The sequence below is a fragment of the Vicia villosa genome, linkage group LG7, assembly GCF_029867415.1.
Source record: "Vicia villosa cultivar HV-30 ecotype Madison, WI linkage group LG7, Vvil1.0, whole genome shotgun sequence".
NCBI classification, from domain to species: Eukaryota; Viridiplantae; Streptophyta; class Magnoliopsida; order Fabales; family Fabaceae; genus Vicia; species Vicia villosa.
This window is the reverse complement of record NC_081186.1, coordinates 21,550,352-21,560,062: the sequence shown is the minus strand read 5'-3', so window position 1 is coordinate 21,560,062 and position 9,711 is coordinate 21,550,352. Positions and strand designations below refer to the sequence as shown.

The window sequence follows — 9,711 nt, the reverse complement described above, 5'->3', positions numbered from 1 at the left end:
AACAGAAACTCAGAAGAAAAAACTAACCTTTTAACCAATTCCCTGATGCTATATAAACGCACCATCCACCATTTTTCCATTCGGGGACCATTTTTCTTCATTCATCTTCTCCATAATCATTCTTCATCTCTTCACCATCACCATTCCATCTTCACTCCCTTCTTCTTCACCTCTGCAACCTTCATCTCCATTCAATCCTCATTCTTCGATCTCCACGTTCAACATCATCAATCCTCCTCTATCATCAATTCTGCGCAACAACAACAACAGCACACGAACGTCATCTCCACGAAGCTCACAAAACGAAAGGAGAGAAGAAGACGATTCAAAAGAATAAAGAAAAAGATCGAGATGCACCTGAGCCAAGGTTCATTCTCACGTTTATTTCGCGATTCGAGCATCGGCAAAGAACACAGACTCTTCATTTCGGTCTTCTTCGACACTTCTCACTCCAGTTTTGTTTGATTTCAATTTGAGTGAGTTAGGGTTCGGATTGGGGATTTTGAGTTTTGTTTGAATCAAAGATGTTTGGACGGAACAATAAGGGACGGAGACGAGAGAGAAAGAGGGGTCTGTTTCGTTAACGGCGGCGATGGGATCGTCCCGTCGGAGAAGGTTGAAGCGACGCCGTTTGCGTTTCGCGAGAGAGCAGAACAAAGTCGAATGGTCACAATTGAACTCTAATCCCATTTTTATTTCTTTTTATTATTATTAATGTTATTATTTTGATTAATTGATAATTGGATATAATATAAGGTTTAGTCAATAATTAATTGATCTAATTGTCTTGGTTATAATTCTGAATAATAGTAAATCTAAATGTGGATCGAACAAAAATATATCTTGGGCCTGCTATGCTATCCACCCCTCCTGTAGGCCCGTTGTCTTTTTTGTATTAAAATCTGTACAGAAAAACACCCCCCTGAGGCCCATGCCATTCTTTTTGGCAAATAAGATCTCTGCAAAAATTCTGTGTGGGCTTCCCCCAGATGGGCCCTGCGCCCTTTGCTTATTTCCCTGCACCATCAATTCAATTTTACACCCCCTGATTCCATTTTATTTTAATTAGTAGATTTAGATTTTACTTAGCTTTTTACCAATTTCTTTTAGGTGATAGCATGCTATTTTTTTCTCTTATCCTTTTAGGCTTTAATACACATTTTTGACATATAAAAATGGTCACATAAAAATATTAGTTTTAGGCTAACTCTTTTAGCTCCTTTTGGTTAATTAGAATTCAATTTTTCTTCATATAAAAATTAATATAAAAATAGTAGTATTTTACTTCATTTTTGTACTATATTTTAACTTGTTACTTCATGCTTGTGTGTAACTTTGTACCATTGTATCATTCTTCATTTTTGTTTCTAATTGTGGTCTTTAATTTCCATGTTTCTTTAATTCCTAACATTAGGTAGAAACCATGATAACATTAGGTAGAAATTCCCTTCAAACTTAGGCTAGTTTCTTTTCCTTTTCAACATTAAAACATCTAATAAATATCAAAATAAAATCCCTATAAAAAATACAAAGAAAACACTTAATAAAACATTAATAAAAAAGTGAAAATCATTAAAAAGGGAATGGAAGCTTGAATCTCCCTTGCTTTAGGGAATCATTCGAGTGCTTGGATCTCCCTTGCTTTAGGGAACCATTCGAGCATAAGTTCCCAATTTCTAAAAAACACAAACCAAAGAGCAACTCGAGTCTCCCTTGCTTTAGGGTGCCACTTGAACGCTCAAACTCTTTTCTCTATCTCGCCTCCGAGGCATTCTTTAATCGGACACGTTATTTCCGCTCCATTCCCAGCTTAAGACTCCAGAGGTCGAGCAGCGGAGTGCGAATGTAACTTCGTCCACTAAAAAACACAAAAACAAACAAAAACTAAAGAGCCGAACTACGGCGCTCTGATTCTTGAAAAGGATACGTAGGCATTGGGTCGCGGGGCCTAAGCGAGCACAACTATTTAAAAACCTTATTTTCCCCGTGTTTCTTTTCTTTCATTTGCATGCATTCCCTTAGTAATTAAGCTTTAGATTGATACACCCTTAGAATAAAACAAACATGGGTGGATACTGTCGCGGGGAAAAATCGTATCTTTTTTCGGGATGAGACACCTGATGCCTTCTTTGGGCTCGAGTGCTCAAAAAATGATTTTTCTTTTGTTTCGGCCAAACTTTTTATTGTTTCCAAAGTAGGAAAAGGAAAAAAGTTGCAATAACCTTAAAAGTGGGGGAGAGATCTTTGGGTAAGAGGGTTGGTAATACGAAGGGAAGGTATTAGCACCCAACGTATCTATAGTACTCTATAGGCTTCTTTGTTGTTTTTGTTTCATTCTATGTTATGGTGGAGGTTCTGTTGTGAAATAGGTGGGACCTAAGGTGTTTGTTTGATTATGCTCGCAAAGATCATCGCGATCCTCTGCATACATATCCCTTAGAGGGAATCAGAGCATCTGTAGCTCGGGGTCTAAGGGTGCTAAGGTTTGAGTGGTTTGAGGGAGAAGTTTTGCTCTCCAAGGATACGACCTTGTGCCTACGTATTCTCAAAGGGATGTTGAGAAAGTCAGAGCAATCGTAGTTCTCACTTATGCTAGTGGAAGCAAAGGAAAAGAGGCAAATGTCATCTCAATGTTCGATGTATCTAATCTATATCATCACATACATCTGTTTGTTTTTTGTTTGAAAATCTTTTCATTATAAGCCCTGGGCCATGCCACTTATGGTGCTTAGAATGATAAAGATGCTTTTTAGCCAGCCTTGTGGCAAAAACTTTCAATGAAGTCAGCCTTGTGACAAAAAGTTTTGATTAATCAGCCAGCCTTGTGGCAAAAGTTTCAATGAAGTCAGCCTTGTGACAAAAACTTTGATTAATCAGCCAGTATGGTGGCAAAAAGGTTTGATTGATCAGCCAGCCTTGTGGCAAAAAAGTTAAGTTGATTGATTGATTGATTGATTGTTTGTGATGATATAGAAGAGATACTCCTATCATAGAGATGATAAATGTCTAATCTCCTAGGGTATTTGTGTTTGGATATTGGGGATGCTTATAAGAAGCCCGTGGGTCCTTGTACGAAGCCCAAGAGGAGGCTATCCGAGGGTCCTTGCATTGTAAGCCCAAGAGGAGGCTATGGGAGGGACAATCGAGGGTCCTTGCATTGTAAGCCCAAGAGAAGGCTATGGGAGGGACACTCGTTTGTACAAAGCCCAAGGGGAGGCATGGTATAGTTGGTTTGAGCTCTTAGAACGATTTCACCGGGAAACCATACTCTATGTCCTAACCTAAACTAGGGAGATTCTTTGCACGAAGCCCAATAGGAGGCTATGGGGAACCTAGTGTTGTACTAAGTTGAACAAGTATATACATGAACACAAATACATGAACAAGTATGAACAAACACGGACAAACATGAACAAGTATGAACAATTACATATATATGACAAAGTGTGTGTATATAATGGAGTTTATGAAGGAAATATACCTGTAAGCATGATCCATTTGTATACACGGGGCTCAGGACTTATACTCGGGGAGAGGCCCATTGAGTTTATTCAAAAGCTATGTAAACAAGTATTTACAAGAGGGCTTTGGGACTTATACCTACATGGAGGCCCATGGTATTTTTGGGAAGATTTAAAGAAAACCTTCATTTTTTGATTTGTTGTTCGAAGTTAAAAAAAACAAATTGAACGAGATATATACAAAAAGGTGTGTGTACAATGAAATACCTAATTTCATGTACAGGAATGGGACTTATACCTATGTGGAGGCCCATGTTTTATTTACAAAACATGGTTAATTGTTTTATTAACAGACGCAGGGTTTCGTCTTTTGAAAACAGTTTGAAAGTTTTGTTTTGAAAGAAGTTTTATGTTTAAAGAAAAATTGTACAAAGAAAAAAGGAATGGGTATGTACAAAAGGGGCTCGGGACTTATACCTACATGGAGGCCCATGGTATTTTGAAAATCAATTGATCAATCCAAAAAAGATTTAATCAATAGTTTCCTTTGAAAAGAAAACCAGAAAGAAATGGTTTATCGTTTTGAAAAACTGTGATCGTTTGTTTTAAAACAGTTTGAAATTTTGACAGAAATCAAATTAATTAAGATAAACACAAAGATTATACTTAATTAACACCTAAATGATTAGGGTTTGATCACAAAATATTTACAAATGATTAAGTTTGAAAAATCAAATGAAAAACAATATTTAAAGTATTTTAAAAACACTTAAAAACATGTCATTTTAAACCTAATTAAAAATGTATTAAATAAATATTTTTTTGTGATTTTTTTGGATATTCATAAAATATATGTGTTAAATAAAGAGTGTGTAAAAAATGAAATGAAAATGAATTAGTTTTATTGGTTAATTAATGGGTTGAAGTTGTGAAGAAAGTAGAGAAAAAATAGTGATAAAAAAGAGGTTTTGGTCCCTAAGGGTGTTGAACCCACGACCTGGAGGTTGTTTCTCAAAACAAAAGCCAACTGAGCCACGCTTGTGGCTTGTAACATACACGCGTCCATTTAGTTATATTAACAAACAAGAATTTGAAATTTCTGAACCAAAAAACGCGCCAAGAACACCATCCCCATTTGAATTTGAAAATCTTCAAAACTGAACCAAATTGATCAGGTGAAGGGTGTATCTTACTCGTTTTTTCATAAGGAACATGATGGTGACCTTTAATTTCATTTATTTTCACTCTAAGGCTATCAATTTTCTGATGAACACGAAGAACCCTAATTCTATGATTCAATCTGAAATTGTGTATGATTGATGAATTATGAAATTGATTGAGGGCTATTTGTCGCGGGGAAAAATCGTATCCTTTTTTCGGGATGAGACACCTGATGCCTTCTTTGGGCTCGAGTGCTCAAAAAAATGATTTTTCTTTTGTTCCGACCAAACTTTTTATTGTTTCCAAAGGAGGAAAAGGAAAAAAGTTGCAATAACCTAAAAGGTGGGGGAGAGATCTTGGGTAAGAGGGTTGGTTATACGAAGGGAAGGTATTAGCACCCAACGTATCTATAGTACTCTATAGGTTTCTTTGCTTTGTTTTTCATTCCATGTTATTGAGAGGTTCTTGTGAAATAGGTGGGACCTAAGGTGTTTGTTTGATTATGCTCGCAAAGATCATCGCGATCCTCTGCATACATATCCCTTAGAGGGAATCAGAGCATTTGTAGCTCGGGGTCTACGGGTGCTAAGGTTTGAGTGGTTTGAGAGAGAAGTTTTGCTCGCCAAGGATACGACCTTGTGCCTACGTATTCTCAAAGGGATGTTGAGAAAGTCAGAGCAATCGTAGTTCCCACTTATGCTAGTGGAAGCAAAGGATAAGAGACAAATGTCATCTCAATGTTCGATGTATCTAATCTATATCATCACATACATCTGTTTGATTTTTGTTTGAAAATCTTTTCATTATAAGCCCTGGGCTGTGCTACTTATGGCGCTTAGAATGATAAAGATGTTTTTGTGTTTAACCAGCCTTGTGGCAAAAACATTCAATGAAGTCAGCCTTGTGACAAAAAGTTTTGATTAATCAGCCAGCCTTGTGGCAAAAGTTTCAATGAAGTCAGCCTTGTGACAAAAACTTTAATTAATCAGCCAGTATGGTGGCAAAACGGTTTGATTGATTAGCCAGCCTTGTGGCAAAAAGAAGTTTGATTGATTAATTGTTTGTGATGATATAGAAGAGATACTCCTATTATAGAGATGATAAATGTCTAATCTCCTAGGGTATTTGTTTTGGATATTGGGGATGCTTATAAGAAGCCCGTGGGTCCTTGTACGAAGCCCAAGAGGAGGCTATCCGAGGGTCCTTGCATTGTAAGCCCAAGAGGAGGCTATGTGTCATACCCCAATTTTTGACCTAAGATACCACCTCATATCATTTGCATATGCATCATTTGCATCTCTAACAAATTGCATAGCTTGTGTTTGTTAATTGTGACTCAACAGGATTTAAACAAGAAATCACTCATCAGTACAAATAACAATTAGGGTTTTGTTTTCCCTTCATCTCAAATGAATCATCTTCATCAACAATCAACATTTGGTCCTCAGAGATTCATTTCAACAAGCTCAAAGGCACTGAATCAACCAGATCAGGGTTTTGATTGAAGATAGCATACTCCTGACTTTTGCTCAGAATTTGACCTAATGGCTTGGGACATGATATCAAGACCTCAAGTGCATCATTTTGACCTAATCCATTGGCTCATAACATCTCCTACACAAAGATTGATCAGACAAATCCTCAGATTAGGGTTTTGAACTATCAGGGACTAAAATCAGGGATCACATTTGGGAAACCCTAAAAATCCCCAGGAAGTCAATCAAAGGTTTCAATCATCCTCAAATAATCCCTATGACATTATCCAATGGAAATTGTGTCTCAATTCAAGATCCATAGTCATCAATTTGTGTTCATTTGAAGTGTGCCATTTTCAATTTGTGCGATTCAAGAGATTAGTTTGGAATTTGTTCAAGGAATCGGCATATGGATTTGTCATTCATGAAAGAAAGTGTTTCACATGGATTGCTTGGAATATATTTCTTGGTTTTTTAGGCTCATGGATTGCTCATGGTGAAGATTTGAATCATATGAATTATTTGATCATGGGAATTTCATCAAAGTTGCAAAGAAAATGACCATCGTTGGAAAATTATTTCAAAAAAATGATTCAAGATCATGGATTCAAGAATTTTAGTTCAAGATCATTTCAAATTCATGATGCAATAATATGTTTCAAGACTTGAAATTCAAAAGTTCACTACTTCAAGGATATTCTACCAATTCCTTTCAAAAAAGGGTTCATTCAAATTTTCAACATTCAAAAGGAATTCAAATTCAATTCAAGATCATTCAAGAATAGTAACTTCATTCAAGTTCTAACAAAAAATTCAAGCATTCACAAATGATATTTTTTTTACATGGAACAAATGAATTACAAATGAAGGGACTTTATTTAAAATTCAAGAATTACAAAGTTTCATTCATACAAAGTTGGAATTACAAGGAAAAGAAAAATAAAACTTCAAAGACATTCTTGAATTCTTCAATCTTCAAAGTCTTCATTCTTCAAGTTCAAGATTCTTCATTCTTTCTTCAAGAGTTCTCATGTGACATGAAAAAGGAAACAAAAGAGGGGTGAGATTAGCAAAAGTCAAAGAATGTCAAAGAGAGATTTTTATGTCATAAAATTATGCAACTTAGAGATATCATAAAATGACATAAAAATTTACACACATGGCTTATATCATGAAAAATATCTTTGCATAAGAATATTCTTATTCTTATTCTTATCTTGCAATGATGAAGAATATATTCTTATTCTTATTCTCATTCTTGAGATGACTATAACCTCCCAATCAAGTTTCTTAATTCCTAACACATCCCTAAATTTTGCCTATAAATAAGAAGTGATTTCTTTGAAGTTGGACAGACCAAAAGAACTTAAGTTCTTGCTTTCTCTCTTTTCATAATTTTCAAAAAGTTCCATAGTTACAAAGGAGGGGAGAAGGCAGCCAATGTTCTGTAACTTCTAAGTTACAAAATACAAAAGAAAGAGGAAGAGGGAAGGCCTTCATACCTTGCTTTCTAGCAGCCTTCAACGATGGCTCCCATCTTCGAGCCTCCATAGATGAATCTTCAACATCTTCGCCGCAGGTAAGCCTATTTTCTTTCACTCTCCATATATCCATTAACCGTTGATTGTACCTGCAGCAGTTCAAAATTCAGCAACAACAATTCACGAAACAGCGGCTGTAACAACATCAATTGAAGCAAAAGTTCACAAACGGATTCAAAAATTCAGCAAAGCCACGGTTTTGAATCGTTCAATAAACGCGAAGGTTCAGAATCAACAATCGATTGCAACAGAAACGCAGCAGTCATAGCATAGTTTCAGAATCATAAAGAATTGATACGCATACCTCAACAATAATCCGGCGAACGACTCTCGCCGTAGGTAAATCATTTCTGCTCTTGCTCTCAATATTACTTATAATTGTTACTGCAAGTTTGTTGTTCTTGTACTTCACTGGAAAAAAACAGAGAGCATAAACATCTTTTGCTATAACATAAAGGAAAAAAACAAAACTAATTGTTGGTGATGTCAGTTTCAGAACCAGTTTCATAGAAATCATTTAAAAGTCATACCTTCAATTGTCTGTTTTTTTGGTTGAATCTTTTGGACTTGTAAAAATCAGTGATGAACAAGAACATATAAATTGAACTCTGTTTGTTGTCCACCAAGAGAGAGGCGACGAATACGACATGGAAAGAGGTATATGTTGTTGTTATTGTTCACCCGAAGCAAAAATTGAAACAGAGAAAAAGTTATCACCGAGTTGTCATCAAAGAAAAACAAAAGAATGCAAATTTGAGGAATAAGATACCTGGGTTCATATTTGAGCTTCTTCATGCTCCTCTTGGCCGCTGACAGTAGTTGTTGTTGTTACCGCGAGTGAAGAGAGACTGAGAGAGAGGCCGCGAATCCGAGAGAGAGGCTTTTGCTGTTGTTATTTTTCGTTTCATCGAGAGAGGAAATCTTGAAAGAGCTCGAGAGATGAGAGTGAGGCCGTTGTTGTTGTTGTCTGAGTAAGGAGAGTTTTATGTCTTGTTTTAGCCATGGAAGAGAGAAAGAAATCGAGTGAGAGAGAGAGAACGAGTTGCTGTTGTAGCTTGTTTTGAGAAGATGAAGTTCTTCTTTCTTAAAGTTTTTTTTCCAGCAAAGAATTTGAGACGTGAGAAAAAAAGAGAGGCGCTGCCTCTTGTTTGTTTTCCTTAAGGTTTTCAACCCAATCTTGCTGTAGGAGAGAAGAGGCGGATCCGGGTCCTTCCTGACCCGACCCGGTCCGGCCCAGCAATCTTTTTTTTTTATTCAGCTTGTTGTTTCAGTTTGGGCTGCATACCCCCAATCCGGATTCCACACCTCTGGCCCAATTACTTAGTTTTTTTACTAACTATTTCTTTTAATTTTCTTTAGAAAAATAGTTTGCATAAAAAGGACTTAGTATTTTATTTAATATAGGATTTAATTTTCTTTTCTAATCCTTATTAAAAAAACACAAAAATATTTTAGATGCATATTTAATTTTATGTTTTCTAATTATTTTCTTCCTTCATGAAAAATCACAAAAAAATATCTTTTCTTAGATTAATTTTGTTTGAATTTGATATTTTCATATTATCTTTGTGTAGTTAATCATTTAAGTTTCTATTTGATTTCTGTTGCACATTGCTTGAATTTTCTAACTTCATCCGAGACTTCGAGATTATTTCTCTGTTGTTCTCTGGCTTTGTCTGTTTTGTTTGGTCTTCCGTTTGCTGTAGAAGTCCTTAAACAATTACTGGATGATCAAAGAATGCTGTAAGCTGTGAACTTACCTGACGTTCTTTTCTGCTGGTGAGGATGCTTCATATCTGTTGAGATCCTAATTTATTCCAAGCACATCACTTGAGGATCACGGTAACACCTCAAACTCAGAAATCCAATTTTCTCATTCTTCGAGGTAAGCCTAAAACTCAATCAACTGTTTTCACAACAGTAATCAATTCACTTTCAAATCATCCATTGTTTTTCAAAACAGTGGGGCCTCTCGAATATTAGAGAGTGTAAGTCCCATTTCTTTTCTTTTTGTACAGTTTTCGAAACAATAAAGCTTTTTTCAAAGTAAAACCTTTTCAAATAATTTTCAAA

The 9,711-nt window shown here is 35.9% G+C and overlaps 1 long non-coding RNA gene across 1 annotated transcript; it reads right to left on the bottom strand.

Annotated features, from left to right (window-relative positions):
* Positions 1-7,163: 7,163 nt before the first annotated feature.
* On the bottom strand, positions 7,164-8,462 carry LOC131617016 (uncharacterized). The gene is made up of 3 exons (XR_009288394.1): positions 8,169-8,462; positions 7,943-8,049; positions 7,164-7,727 (listed from the first exon to the last, which is right to left on the bottom strand). It is a non-coding gene; the product is annotated as an uncharacterized LOC131617016 (long non-coding RNA).
* Positions 8,463-9,711: the final 1,249 nt, after the last annotated feature.